This window comes from Periplaneta americana, chromosome 1 (assembly GCF_040183065.1).
Source record: "Periplaneta americana isolate PAMFEO1 chromosome 1, P.americana_PAMFEO1_priV1, whole genome shotgun sequence".
In the NCBI taxonomy this organism is placed as follows: Eukaryota; Metazoa; Arthropoda; class Insecta; order Blattodea; family Blattidae; genus Periplaneta; species Periplaneta americana.
This window is the reverse complement of record NC_091117.1, coordinates 61,708,826-61,725,494: the sequence shown is the minus strand read 5'-3', so window position 1 is coordinate 61,725,494 and position 16,669 is coordinate 61,708,826. Positions and strand designations below refer to the sequence as shown.

General features: G+C 36.1%; 1 protein-coding gene across 7 annotated transcripts in view; it reads left to right on the top strand.

Annotated features, from left to right (window-relative positions):
- Positions 1 to 16,669, top strand: part of LOC138696326 (fibronectin type III domain-containing protein 5) — a 1,093,145-nt gene that overhangs the window by 672,625 nt on the left and 403,851 nt on the right. For all 7 annotated transcript variants that reach the window (XR_011331357.1, XM_069821140.1, XM_069821143.1 and 4 more), the window contains one exon: positions 3,460 to 3,522. The gene's annotated coding sequence lies outside the window, so the exon portion shown is untranslated. The remainder of the gene's footprint in view (positions 1 to 3,459; positions 3,523 to 16,669) is intronic.

Here is a 16,669-nt window from a genome sequence, read left to right as displayed (position 1 = left end):
TACTTTAAAATTGTGGAAGTTAGAAATTTCAATTTTGAAATAGTATAAATTGGGAATTTTAATCATAACTCACTTAGAGCAGCAATTGTGGAATTCGATTAGGGGAAAAGGAAGTTCCCTTCGAAAACCTAACACACTCTTTGCCAATTGTTTTAAGTAAAACATCTTAAAACATTTCAAAGTAACATTATTTCAGATCTCTTCATTGATATAGTCAACATCTCTCCACCGTCGGATTATTGTCACTGTATTTACTGGCTGTTACAGTCTCAGCATGACCTACTTGTGCAAAGTGCGGCATAGACACACTACAGTAAGCTAATTGTATTACAGACGGTTCAAAATAGATTTCCACGAAGTATGAGCAAGTATCTGAGATGTACTAACGTAGCACTTATGCATGCAAATTACAACATGTCACATGTCTCATCGCCTTTAGAGACCTCGTCGCACCTGCATTCTCAATTCTGACATACAATCCTAACATCTTAATCAGACAGCTCGATATCCACCGACAGTTTGGGCGTGATATACAGGGTGAGCCAAAAGTCTAGGCACATCCTTTCATTTCGGAGATTGAAAGAAAAATTAAAGATCTGAGTATCTCATTATTGAGTGAATGGGCCAACCTTTGCTGGCCATCTTAAATCAAAATCACATTTAGAAAATGGGAATGGGACCATGTGGCATGTCAAATAAGTCCAAAATTTTCTCACAATTCATTGCCGTAATCAGGTTTGCCATGTGTGTTGTGGTTCAAACGTTTTTAACACGGAAATTTAAAATTACCGGTGACGTTTCAATCATCTGGGGATGGCATTCATGAAAGAGAAGATAATAATTGCAGTAATTCTTATTTCTGGAGAACGCAGCTGTAGTATCATAGCAGCAGGTTTCAACAACCGACATCCAGAAAGACCACCAATTTCACACAACATTGTGATATCCTTGATATCCAAATTTGTAGTAACTGGGACTGTACAAGACAAGCCACGTAGTGGTCGGCTGAAAACTGCAACTGACGAGAGAACCTTAAAACTGTTTTTGGCGTCATTTGCTTAAAATCCAAAACGCAGCACTCGACGTCTCTCAGCAGAAAGTGGTATCAGCCAGTCATCCATTGTACGGATTCTTCATGCCAATAAATAGCTCCAGTTTGTGTTTCAGATGCTGCAAAAACTATTAGAGGATGACTCTGATAGACCAGTATTGAAGTTCCCTCGTCGATTGAAATTCTCGGCCGATAGGTACGTGACTTCTCTTGAATTGTCCCAGTTGCTCTAAATTTGGATATCACGGATGCGATAGTGCTGTGTGAAATTGGTGGCCTTTCTGAATGTCAGTTGTTGAAATCTGCAGCTATAATACGCAAACTGATTTCGCTAGACATCAGAATCACTCCAATCCTCTGACACATCACCGATAATATCAAATTTCTGTGTTAATATCTTTCGAACCACAACTCATTTGCCAAATCTGATCACTACAATGAATTCCTGAGTGAAGTTTGGTCTTGTTTGATATGTATAACGACCTCCTTCCCAATTATAAAATTTAACCTTGATTCAATATGATGGCCATGTTCCGGAATTACCAGCAAAAGTTGGCCCCCTCAACCATTCTTCCATGGGATACTCAAATCTTACTCCCTCTTCCGTCTCAGATATAAAAGGGTATCCTGAGATTTTTGCCTCACCCGGTAGAGAATATCTACCATTGAATGTAGTAGTTAAAATACGTAGACAATACCGTCCTCGGTCGCATTGCAGTGATCTACTATAGAGGAAGATGTATTTTACAGGATAGCTAAATGCTTACAATGCTCCCCGCTTTTTACTGTATAAATAAAATGGAGCTCATGTTCATTTCCAAAAAATATATAGAATGTTAAAAAATTTGCGCACACAAGAGACTAAAATACCGCCGAATTCTTTAAGTTTCAAGACCCTAACTAATACTATCTAGGTTAAAAATAATTTAAATTTAAAACAGTGACTACGTAGTGCGAATCCTGAATGAACATAGAGATGAAAATAGTAGTGACAAAATTTTGTTACAAGAATGTTTAATTGTGCAGAGTATTTTGCAAAGAAATGTTATTCCTGTGATTGTAGCTGAAGGTTTAAAACTGAATGTTCATGAATTAAACCATCTACCTCATTTTGACGAAGAACTACGTCTTCTCTAAGTGTGTATGAGGGGATAAGTACATATGTCTCAAAAAGTGCAAAATTTGAAACACTTACTGCATTGAGGCTTTAAGAGCTACATTACTGGTTTCTTTACAGTTGAGTAGAATCGAAAAATCGAAAAATCGAAAGAGAATTGGGAGGACAAATTTAAAAGGTACGCAAAACGCGTCCTTGCAAGGGGTTGGGGCTGTACAAAATTAAATATGTGAGCTCCAAGCCTGTTGGCCACTAGTCTCACTCCGGGTTACGCTGCTCCCCTGAAGGAGCTCTAGAAAATTTTGAAGGGGAAGCCGAAATTGGATGTAACCTCTTAGGTACCACATACGCGAGGGGGACTGAAGTAGAATATCGATTCTAAACAATATAAACTGATTTAACCAGATACATGAGGAGCGAGGGATCGCAGCGAAAGTGACCTTCTTTAGCTATCTCGGCGAGGCGCCGCAGTATGAGCCAAGGCCCATTGTGTTAGTGTGACTTGAGATACGGAAGCGAGCAGTACCTCGTTCTGTACCTTGAATAGAACGCTGTTACTGAATAAAAGTGCCATTCATCTGTGAGATAAATTACTAGAGTTACGATTGTCAGTTTTGTGAGTAGTAGTACAAAATTTTTCTAAAGGTTCTTCATGGACAGATTCGCGTTATTTACAGGTTTCGTTACAGGCAGGTTTGATTGATATACAAGGAAAATTGCATTGTGACTGTAATACTTTCACGCATAAATTGACGGGAAAAATAATCCCTAGTTAAACAATAATCCATACATTACAAAATTATTCAGTATTTATTCTTGTTTCGAGACTACTCACGTGTTTTTATTTTATAATATGCATTAATTGAATATAAGAAGATACTTTTCCGCTAATTAAACCATCGCCCTCATTCTACCATTGCTATACTTGCATTTTAAAGCAAATAAAATACTTGAAACTGAAAAAAAAACACACACAAATTTTAAATATTTAGAATATATTTTAAATCATAATAGCAATAACAAGCTTAGCATTTTTTAGCAGTTAGCTAGATGGTTGTCTAATAAACCAAAATCACTTAGTACTTATATAAGTTACTAATGAGCTTGGAGCTCCATTAATTGCGAACAGCTCAACTTACTGCTTTACTGGCGTTTACATCTCAATAAGTGTGTTTGTATTGTTGAAATGTTAGATACGTGCCAACATAAAAGCACTCAATAGGGTTTCGAGCATTAATGTACAACTTATCTGATTGTACCATGCTATTGTCATTTTGTTCTCTTTTTGCAGAACTATTGGACGTAAGAAGCCAGACAAATGCATGCGGGATTACGAAGCTGTTTCAACTGAAATGTAAGTACACTACACACACACATATAGAAAACTGTCACGAGCTGTTATTGATGGAGCGTCGATATGTTCTCACTTCGAATATTCCAATATGAATTAATGTGCGGGCTTATTTCAGGGAAGAAAAAAAATATATATAAAAATATATATATGTTTAATTTTCTCACAGATTCCAACTGAAAAATCTCTAATTTAAATAATAATCGGGTATATTGACAAAAATGTTAAATCTAAAATTTTATACGAGAAAATATCTGGAGTAGGCTAAATTTACTTAAAGAAATTTGAGTAGGTAAGTATTGTAAATAAGTACATTACTCATATATATATATTGTAAATAAGTACATTACTCATATATATATATATATATATATATATATATATTTACAATACTTTTGTGTGATTATGCCCAGCTATTTTTGTGAGTGTATATATATATATATATATATATATATATATATATATATATATATACATAAAAGCAAAGAAATTCAAATACTTTTATCCTCACTCGGAATATCTAGCTATATGAAGAAAATTATTTTTAATATTTTCTAATTCCAAAGATTATTCGTGTATATCCATACAAAAGGTAATTAACACAAGTAAGCACAAAATGCCTCAGAATACTTTCACCTGAAAATGTAGCTACGTATAATCGCACAATGATTTTTATTTGTATATTGTGATACGAAAGATTATCTGTGTATATTCAAGCGAACAATTTTAGGTACAGTATGCCGTATTCCCACGTAAAAGAATACCAAAGAATTTTAAGAAGATATATTCTTACTCGAAATAATGTCTGAATATAGCCTATTAGTCCGAAATGTTTTCGTAAAGTATTTTTTCACGTGACAGATTACCTGGTCACATTAAAACAAATTATTTTGAAAAAGTTTATTCTAACGTGACAGAATAACTGGATAGTTTTAGCCAAAGGATTATGAGAAGGTACATTGCCACACCACAGAATATCTGGACATATTCACCCAAAGGTTTCTCACGCAAATAGAATATCTGAATTATAATCCAAATGACTTTGAGAAAGGATATTCTCAAGCAAAAGAATCAGAGTATATTCATGTGACATATTTTGAAAAGTGTATAATTTCGCAACAGAATATCTATGTATATTCATACAAAGGACTTTGAGAACGCATAATATCACACGACAGAATGTTTGGGTTTATTCACCCAAAGCACTTTTAAGAAGGTATATTCTCACGCGACAGAATATCTTCTGAGAATATGTATGCACACGCCAATTTAAGAAAGTATATTCTCATAATCTCACGCGACAGAATATTTGAGTAGATCTATATTAACTCAAGATTCTCCGGGGATTTTTGTATAGAGAGAGGAAAAGATCAAATCTGGTGGAGCAAGGTCAGGTGATTAGAATGGTTGTGATAAACCTTCCAACCGAGCTTTTGTATATCCGCTTTCTTAATGTCATCAGCATGTGGACTGCATTGTCATGCTTCAAAATCACTAGGTGCAGTCTTACCAGTAGTTCTTCTTGTGGCCTCAAGGCGACTGAATTTTTGGCGTTAAATCTCAGCATTGATGGTTACATTCCTTAGAAAGAATTCATAGTAGACTAAATGACGCCATTTTCTCTCTTTCACCAGATGCATAACACTTAGATCGCGTGGACGGACACCAGCTTTTTGCACGCGGAATTGGTTTTGTCGTAGGGCTCAGCCATTCCTTTCTACTGTTGATGTTAAAACATCAATTTTCATCACCAGTAACAATCTGGGACAAATATCGTTGTTTTTGACGACCTAAACGATGACGAGCAAGCTAAGAAGCTCACTTTTCTTGCATAACCTCAACGTACGGAACCCATTCACCGAAATTTTTAACTATGCCCATAGAATAGAAGTGTCATAAGATGGTTAATATAGATCATAATTCATCATCTTGGCCATGTGAAAATTGCCCTCTTAGAAACTAGAACACCATTTTCGTATCGTACCTATTTTCCACGATGGCGTTACACCCATAAATGATACATGGTTCTAGTGACTTTACTTCTCTGTTAAACTGAAACAAAAGCATGTTATGTTGGACGTGTTCGTCTCTTTTTTTTCTACTTGATATTGAATTTTCTTTTACCGATAATTATAACAAACTTCTTTGTAAAAATTCAAGAGGCAAGACTTCAGTGACAGAATGCTATGACATTAAAGTGATAAGCGACAAATTCCAAACTAATTTCTTACAATGTCACTATTTCTATGAAAAGTAAAAAGCTAGAGCTTGTATTAGATTAGCGTACATATCGATGGCCCAGAACCAGACTGTTCCAAGTACATTTTACTATTTTTTTCAGGAGAGCTATTTTAAACTCCTGACATTCAAACTTCATGAAACAATTTGGAATATCTTCATGGCAACCTTATGGAGAGGAATATTTACAATTTTGATCGATTCACATATCCAGACAAGAACTGGAACACAATGAAACACAAACTTCTTTCTTATAAAAAGTTGGACTTAGAACAATCTGGTTCTCAGCCATCCATGTATTAAATTAATTGTTTAATTTAATGTCTAAAATGTATTAAATTATAATACCACGCTTATGGATATTTAAGTAAGTTTGCATTCGAAAGATTTCAGTTGGAATAATCATAAGCGAACATATTTTTCTGATATGACTTCACTTTGATCATTTAGAATGGCTCATAACTTCTCGTAGTCCGTCATATTTAGCGAGCCGTCAATGCTCACAGCTGTCAAAACGAGAGTGGAAAAGTAAGGAAAAAATGGCTTGGAATTGTAGAACAATACCTATTGAAGGAAGAAAGAAAGGGCATTCTGCTCAGAACGAAGGAGTTCTGATATTTGAAAGGGAAACTTTTTCCCAGGATAATAAAGTTTTGAGGCGTTTCGAAGAACAGATGGGATTAATGATTTATAACTTGGAGAAAATAGCGCTGCGAAGTGACGCGATATTGTACCTGCGTTTTTGCCATGGAAAGTAAGAAATCGAAGAACTCAGTATGATGAAAAGATATAAAATGAAGGCTACCTGGAAAGATGTTTGGAAGATTTCACCTGTTGTGGCAAACCTTTTACATCAATAAACATATTTTAAGAGCATATTTCGAACTTTTAGACTTGTAAATAAAAAAAGGTATAAATTGCATGACGAAAGACCAGCACGACTTTGGTCCCCAGACTAAGGCAACATTGAACATTTTACTCATAACAAACGCCCATAATCTAAGAACATGCCTGTCAAACTCGTGCACCGAAAGTTTGAAGAGCTCCTTGTGTACCTGTGCGCAGTGGTGAAGGCAGTTCGTAAGGTACGTCTCAGCATTAGTTACTCTGTGTTGTTTACCCTAGACAGTTGTGTTAACTATGCAGTGGCGTTTAGGTATGGTACATGTCTCCTGACTGCTTTATTTCTTTGTATTGACTCAAGTAGATGTCATAGATAAAAGGTAGGGCCGGGCGCGTGAACGTAGAGCTGTTGTCTAGTAACAGTGGCGGCTGGTACTGTGCATATACTTTGCACTCCTATTTAGGTATAGCTAATATACTTATTTTATTAGTGGGTTATTTTACGACGCTTTATCAACAGCTTAGGTTATTTAGCGTATGAATGAGATGAAGGTGATAATGCCGGTGAAATGAATCCGGGATCCAACACCGAAAGTTACCCAGCATTTGCTCATATTGGATTGAGGAAAAACCCCGGAAAAACTCAAACAGGTAACTTGCCCCGACCGGGAATCGAACCCGGGCCACCTGGTTTCGCGGCTAGACGCTCTAACCGTTACTCCACAGGTGTGGACTAATATACAGGGACATCATTTTATTTTTACTTCAATTTTTATTGTACCTGAGTTTTTGAATGTACTTCACTCCCACCCCTTCTACTACGGAAGTTCCAACTCCACACAGAACCAAGATCGCAGATAGTAAGCAGTACTGAGTTACTGAGTATAGTACGTTCCAGAAATATGTTCGCGTTTTCCAGTGATGAAAGAGCTTTCAATATTGAATCATATTTTCGCACAGGTACTGTCCGTTTGCCTACGTCGCATCCCGATTTCCCCCACCTGCTTCTGCTCGCCCCTCTGTAATAGCTGGGCTGTCTTAGCTCTTTTCTGAAAACATTAATTTCTCTTAGGAATTGGAAGTTTACGTAATATTATACAGCTGTTTAATTTAACTTATATAAAAGGGCCTCGTTAAGTAATTAACTGTCACGTGATTTCCTCCCTTTCTACAATCCTGCGGCATAACCACTTGGACGGACAGTAGATAGCATGTCTGAGTAATTTTATATTTTCTGGTCGGGCAGAAGTGAAGATTGAATTCACAGTACGTAGAGCAGGTACAGAATTATTTCAACATGAGTTACTAGTACGAAGGACGAAACTGGCAATTGGAATTAGATGCAATAGTCTATAGTGCGATAATATGCACAAAAGAACTGAAGCCTGTATCGAAATGAACGGCCACCATTTTCAAAATTGTGTTTAAATATTCATATTATGATTATTTTTCAATTTAACTTCTTTCTCTATATTGTACGCTAATGTGCTGTAGACAGTATACACTGCATAATGAATACGTTCGCATGGATAACTCGCTTCGTGAGTAAAAACACTTATTCTTAATACAATACTGTACTTTGATTAAAGAAAAACCTAATGAAAATTATCAAACTCAAAATCGCGATATTTCCTAGTTTACGTAAATGGATGAACTACTTTTCTTCCATCCTATACCTAGTAGAGTGATTTGTGTTTTACACCAGTATCATCGAACTCCAGTCTTGGAGGGGGGAGCAAGCGGTGTTTCCGGTTCTCTAAAGGTATAGACAGGTTAATATTAGAAATGTTAGTAAAAATAAAATGATGTCCCTGTACTTATTACTATAATAACTTTATCATCATCGTTCTCTCTTCTCAGTAGACTTATTGGTCCGTAAAATGTATATAATAGAAATTACTATTGTGCTGTCAGTTTGGAACACAATAGTAATTACAAAGTAGGTTTATATGCTTATTACAATCATGTTTTTAGTAAACATTAAAACAGTATACCAGTGTTAAATATGGCCATTATTTTCATAGTATCAGAAATATATTCTCCACATGTGCGATCTTTGAGTGAAACAACATCGAAGAGACCATCGAAAACATTAAACTGAATGTCCACACCCCTTATCAAATACCACTAGTTGTGCAGTATCTCTCCTATCAGTACTCTCGTCCAGGGCTAAAGAATAGGAAATAAAATTCTTAATTTTATGTGACGTGTGCTGTTCCAAATTATCACCCACTTCAAGTATTGGCTGTGCAACAGTGTTGTGAGACAACCTTATGGATTTGAACGTTAATATCAGTTCAGGACAGATTTCCTCTATTACTGCTAATATACAATATCTAACAAATTCTCCCTCAGTGAATGGTTTTGAAGAAGATGCAATAAGTTTACATATCTCATAACTAGTCATCGTAAGTTTAGGAAAATACCTATTTTATTTGATTGTTCATATTGAAAGGTTTTTAGTAAATGTTTATGAATCATGAGAAATGAAGCATTCTGATGAAATTTGACCTTGCCTTTTTTTTTGTCTTTTTTCCCGTTTACGCCTTTTTTACTTTAATATGTACTTTTTTTACCCTTTTCTTGCTTTTATATGTACCTTTTTTGCCTTTTTCTTTATATGACTACTCACTCAACAATACTGCATTTATTTCTGCGTTCGACACTAAGGAAATTGCAGTTCATATAGCAGTCATAGATATGGGACACCCTGTTGCAACGTAGTGTTGTTGTTTCGCTTACTTTGGAATCGACCTTGTCCTTAACCAGCACTGCTACCTGGCTCCAGCACTGACCTACCCCATTAATTCCTGGCTTAGTTGCTCATGAGTGATGCCTTATTGGTGTCACTTGTGAAGTTCGAAACTGTCTTTGTACAGTTGACTAAACAACAACAAAAATAAGTTATTAGTCGAATACACGAAGCGTTGCATTTCCACGTTGATAATCCGGTTTCGAATCCCGGTGAGTCCAACTATAATTTGTGGTGGACAAAGATGGTGCTTGCTGGTAGGACTTCGCGGCTCTACCGACGTCTCATTATTGTTACATTAATCATCGTCACACTGATTTTGCCCAACAAACGTGACAGAAGTTTGTGCGTTAATCTTGAAAAGTTGCTTGTTGTTTATTGTAACTCAAATTATGGACGTGAAGTTGTGGATGAATAAGTACAAGTGAAACAAGTCTATAGAACAGAGAAACTACTTTTCCAGTGTACTTCGTTAAGTTACTTATGGTCTTACGGATGTTTACTTCATGAATTATGGGTGATTAAATATAATTTCAATGCATATTTTTGTTTTTAGGGCCTTTTTAGGCCCGTAAAATACCATTTTTAGTGTCTTAACTTCTGATGTCTACTTATAACACGCACGAACCGCGACTTTTGTAGCGTAAAATGAAGGATTGTCCTCAAATTTCGACTTATATTTGTCAATGGCTTTCTCTTGGACGGTTTCTGTTAATTTATCACGTTCGTAGGCTTCTGCATGCAAATGAGTAAAATGTCGTTTAATATTATGTGTTACGCACTATATTTCCACGGAGCAACTCAAACACCGCTCTTTTCCATTATGTATTACACAGAAACACTGTCTTCCCACTCGGAATTGAAACACACATTACACGTCGTCATACCTAAACGCCACTGCACAGTTAACACAGCCGTCCAGTGTAAACAACACAGAGTGACTAATGCTGATTGCCTTCACCACTACGCACAGGTACACAAGCAACTATTCACACTTTCAGTGCACGAATTTGACAGGCATGTTCTAAGAAGGATTCGAACCTATGGCAGTAGTTCCCATATAACATAAAGTTTAGCGCATTTGTTGTTCCTATGTACACCGCGGTCGGGCATATTGTCTGTGTCCCAGTTTCGCGTCTTGAAAAAGCTATTTCAATATTGAGGCAGTGATACTCGTATAATGGTAGAAATAATTTCGTTGCTGAAGATAATAACTTAGTATATTCTACCTGTTCGCATAAATAGAGAATTTCATGAAGAGGTAGGAAGATTTCGAAATAAAGGTAGAAACTAGGGGCCATATTCATAGACATTCTTAGCGCGGGCTTCCGGTGGATGATCAGCGAACTAACGTTTTTCGTATTCATAAACCAGTGTTAGTGATATGATATGAATCCTGTACAAGTAATCAGTCGATAGCCGGGGCTAGTTTATCACGCTCGTAGCGCGGGCTAGCGAAATGTCTATGAATAGCACCCTAGGGCTCTGAAAGTTATGAAAGAGTACAGACCACGAGGAAGAGATGTAGATGATCGAGGAAGGGATTGAAGAACTATGACTTGTGAATGCGAAATAAACTATTCATGATTTATATTGTGGGACATGATGATGATTGTGATGATATACGGATGTGAATTATATGAAGAATAATATTTACGTTTGGACTTAGAATAAATACGAAAGACTCGTTTCCATGAGGAAGTCACGGACCGTGAAGTGTTACGGTAGAGATGGAGGGACGACGTCGTTTTGCTTTCGTTGCAAAGCCGCTTTGCAATCCGCACGGACGCAGGGTCGAAGATTGTACTTAGGGCTCGGGAGATGTAAACAGATCAAAGGATTCCAGAATCTCCTCGGCGTACGGTTCAAAGCTCTCTCAGCTCCAATGTGCATAACGCCACTTATTCGATATGACATCCTGATGGAAGATCTTTCAGCGCTTTCCACAGGCAAAATATAGCGCGAGAAAAATTCCTCATATACTCCAGTAACCATTTAATGTAGTCTACAACTATATACAACTTCATTTGAAAGCAAAACGTATTACCTACATTACAGTCCGGTTATTGAATTGGTCTTTTCTAATAAAATTGAAATTGAAATAGGAATAGCCGATATACTCGTAGGTCCTTACATTTTATTGCCTCTTGATTTCTGGAACTACTTGCATGATTCCGAGACAGGAAAGAATCACCTACTAAGTTGGATCCATTAGAAGCACCTAATCCGTGATTATTTATGAGTGCTAGGCCACGGTGATCATATGAATGTCAATATTACGTGTTTGACTTGATTTGAAACGTTTAATGTAATGGCATGCCGCATTATTTTTGTACATTTCTAAGCGGATGGGAAGCCAAGTTCGTGTACAGTAGTTGCACTTTTATATAAATAGAGCAGCTACGTCGGAAATATTAAGTAGTATATTCAATAAATTTTAACTCCTCTCCCTTATGCCCATGCCCGGCTTAAAGCATAAGTATTGTGTTCAATTTTTATAACCTTCGAGGTATGCTGAAGTGTATAAATAATGTAGCAAAATTTAATTGTTACTTTAATATTGCCCCATGCAATACAATACAATGCAATACTAGTGCAAAATGAAGATTTAACCTCATAGTAGCTGTATAAGACCATATCTTAATGTTTACTAGAAATTGACGTACAATATCTGTTTTTTTAAGCCATGACTGTAATGATAGCTATTAAGACATGAGTGCGTATTAAGTGAGCCTTGGCGAGCATTGTAAATTTCATAATAGTGTATTAATAGCCATTACATAGGAGTTGCATTTCTACGACCAGTTACATAGTAGGTAAAAGCTTTACATTTAATTAGAAACTTTGGATTTTAGTGATACTTATTATCTTGGAACTATCAACACCGTCTGAATAGTGGAAAACAAAATATTGTAGGCGATAATATATGCCTAATCGCCATAACTACGAAAATAAAATGGAAACGCAGTTCTTCTTTGCGAGTTTGTAGTTTTTAATCAATATTTGATTTCAAAATGTCTGGTATGAGTGATATCGATGATGTGGAGCTAAGTTCAACACCTCCTGAAATATTGAAGGAAGCTATGAAATGTTATATTTTATTTAACGACGCTCGCAACTGCCGAGGTTATATCAGCGTCGCCGGTGTGCCAGAATTTTGTCCCGCAGGAGTTCTTTTACATGCCAGTAAATCTACTTCCTTGAGCCTGTCGCATTTAAACACACTTAAATGCCATCGATCTGGCTCGGGATCGAATCCGCAACCTCGGGCATAGAAGGCCAGCGCTCTACCAACTCCGCCAACCAGGCCGACGGAAGCTATGAATATTAGTAATAATTTATTACCTCAAAAATCGAAGAAGATTTATGAAAGATTGTACGAACATTTCATGGATTGGAGAAGAGCAAGAAATGTAAAATAATTTGCAGAAAATGTAGGCGGGTCGTTTCATAAATAATGCACACGTTGGCAGAACTATGAAGTGGATGACGCAACACCAATGAAAATTACGTCAGTTGCAGTTGAAGAATTGAGGAAGAAGCACATGTGTTCGTCTCTAGCATACTCTGTGTTTAGGTAACGTGAGCTGGAAATGGAGCCTACACATGTCTCGGGTACTGTGGAAATTGTAAAAGTTTGAAAAATGACATATGCATCCCCTTAAATGAATACAGAATTGATTAGGCTATAAAAAATAAAAAATGGAAAATTCTGCATGATGACCCAAACAAAATCAGCAACGCTAATAAAATGTCGACAGTCGCTATTTTTGGATGATCACATGTCACGATTGTCTGCCCAAAGTTCTATTCTAAATAGACTGAACATCCTGATCTCACCATCTTGCCCACTGTGTAACAGCCAGGACGAAATGAACGAAGACGACTTGATATCCTGCCCTGCTGTTACATCATAATATAGTTTAGTTTCAAAACATGGAAAGCTCGTCTGTCAATGGCTTTATTGCTAAATTCAGTGCTTTAGAAATTAACCAATCAACGAATCTTATTTCGATACGGATAACACAGAATAAATAATATATTTTATTTTGGGAATAGAAAAAATGCTTTATTGGATGCCCTTTATTATTCTGCATTAATGAGTGCTCTGTCAAATGAACAGAATATTATTTTTTGTATAAAATTCGTTCACAATAACACAACCGTAATGTGTTCCTATTTCCTATAAGCAAGCTGCATCCATTTCTAAAGCATTTCCTGAAACGAGTTTCGCTTACAGTATCTGATGTTTTATACTTAGAAAAGTAACACAAAGAAATATTGCACAATACAAACAGGAACCCTCGCTCATTTTTCTGATGTAATACGATGACTTGACTTTCAGTTGTTTCACATTCATTTACTTTCTATATCGATTTCCTTTCAATAACTTTGTATTATTCTTTCATTTTCTCTCTTGTTCTAATATTGCATTTCTTTTTACCTTATCCACTCCTATTTGTCTTCCTTTCCAAACTCATAGTATTCAATTAATTCAATTCTGCGACCCATCACAATCTCTTGTAATGTTTACACGATTAGTATAAAATATCCACTACTACTATGTAGATTGCCTATACCTTTGAAGTAACTGTAAGCTCGTCTGACCGCAAAATCAGGTGGCCCGGATTCGAATCCCGGTCGGGGCAAATTACCTGGTTAAGGTTTTCCGGCGTTTTCCCTCAACCCAATATGAGAAAAAACTAGGTAACTATCGGTGCTGGACTTCGGATTTATTTCACCGGCATTATCACCTTCATTTCATTCAGACGCTAAATAACCTAGCGTTGTAAAGTAACCCACTAATCCACTATGCTGATTAATACAGCGCCTTCAACTTAAGACGCAACCCTGGTCACGGGTAGGCGGGCGGGCGATAGATCGTTCTCTATAGCGGGAAAACCAAGCAGTGTTGTGCGGCGGCAGGCAGGCGGATAGGCTGGTATTTCAAGTCGGAAAACCCAGAGGTGTTGTGCGACCCAGCATGCAATTAGTGTTAGTTTGTCCCCTGTAGGATGTGAACGTGTTTGGTCAGTTTTAGTTTTCATTTAAGGGGTTAGGTACAGCTTACAGCAATAAAAGTTTTGGAAATATTCAACATTTCCCCCCCCCCACATTAATATAGGCCTATCTTGTACAATAATGAAAATTGGTATGTGTAAAACACCGTCCTTCTGCTATATGAAAAAAAAATTACGATTAAAAAATTATATATGTATATATATATATATATATATATATATATATATATATATATATATATATTTCAAAATTTAAAATGGTGGCAGTTCGCTGTGCAGTGATGAAGCTTTTCCCTCATAACTCATAAACTTTGTAACTTTTTCATGTTCTCTCTCTTTTATTTTATTGCTGAAACCTATGTTTACAATATCATGCTCTTTAAACTACATTCCTTAATAAATATTTTTTTTTTATTTTGTGTTAGAAGAAAATACTGATAATTAACCATTTTTTAATGAATTTATTTTTTATCAGACAATTTATCAAAGGCAGAGAAGTGATCTTGGATCATGTTGTAGATATGACATGCAGAAATACACACAAAATTTCATCACAGAATGTAGAATAGTTTTTTTTAATTATGTGGTAAACGCTTCATCACCGCACAGTGAACTGAATTTCGAAAAAAGAAAAATGTAAATAATTTTTAAATCGTAAAAATATTTTTTTTTTTTCATATAGCAGGAAGACAGTGTTTTACGCATACGAATTTTCATTATTGTACAAGATACAGTAATGGAGGAAAAAAATGTTGAATATTTCCAAACTTTTACTGCTGTAAGCTGTACCTAACCCCTTAAAGTGTTTGGTGAACTGTGCTTTGTTTAAGTTTAAATTTATCATGATGTTTACCACCATGTGACTTTTATATTTGTGGTATGTTAAAACATAAGTGTATGTGAACAATCCTCATGCATTAGAGGAACTTCAAGAAAATAATCGGGCCGTTATCTCCAGCATTTCAAGGCAGGAATTGGATCGCGTATTTCAGCATCTTCTTCGCCGGTATGAGAATTGTACTGAATTGGTGGAGGTCATTTTGAACATCTTATGTCTTAAGATAAGGAAATAAACACCATTAAATTAATTTTACGGAAGATAAACTAACACTAAGAAAGAATGCATGCCGGAGCCTTTAGCAGTTCAAGTATCGCACAACCCTTCTGGGTGTTATCGCTTGAGAGTACTGCCCTCCTGCCGGGGCCTGGGTTGCGTCTTAATTTGAAGTCGCTGTAGTACAACATACGTAGTTTCGAAAGCGCAGCTTTATGCAGCAGTGTGTCAGATTGACCCACGAGAGCAATAAAGTTACTTTTACAACTAGTCGTAAACGATATTTTATCTACGTGTAGTGTATTTTTTCTGAAAAATTTGAAGAATGTGAATTCGTAATAGACGGTTAAAATTTAGTTTCTTTTATATAATCCAGGATACCACGTTATCGTATCCTAGCATCCATATTATGCTTGTATTATATTAACGTAAAACCAATAATCGTTTTTGTCTCCTCTTGATTCGCTTGCATAATGCAGGAAGGAAGTGAAATAAAGTACATTTTTCTTACAACAAGGATGTTGAAGAAACAACATAAATAGAGCCACTTTATATTTATTGCCGTAAAGTTCAAGAAAGCTATAACGAAACAAGTTACAAACGATTTATGGAATGACAAATGAAGAAGAAAATTATGCAGATTATTTTTCTATATTGAACGTGTTATGTATGTAGTATATTGCGATATTAGTGTAGTAAGTACAAGAAAATATAATCGACCGTATGGAACGAAGACAACTACAATGGTTTGGACACGTGCAACGGATGTCAGATGAGAGGTGGCCTAAGAAAGTATTGAATTGGTCTCCACCTGGAAGAAGAAAAAGAGGACGGCCTAGATATATGTGGAGGGGAAGAATTATAGAAGCAATGAGAGCTTACAGGTCTGGAAGATGGATCCTGGAATAATATAGAAGAATGGAAAAAGGGAATCCAAGGCAACCGCTTGCAAAGTGGAGAAGCCTTTAAAAGTAAGTAAGTGTGGTAAGTGCAATATAATAGAATCAAGAAAAAGTTAGAAGAGACGAGAACAAGTTGGGAGGTGGAAATTAGAATTACAAATACTGTAAAATTTTTACGATATTTTTTGAATCGACAGTCAATTTATTTTCCAAACGCTTTGCATATTGTTTCAATGTAGGCCAATAGGTAATTAAGTAATTAAAAGAATAGGGGTTGTTAAAGCTCTTCCATTTAAGTCAATGTAACTATTACAGGGTTGTTTCCGATCTCTGATAACGA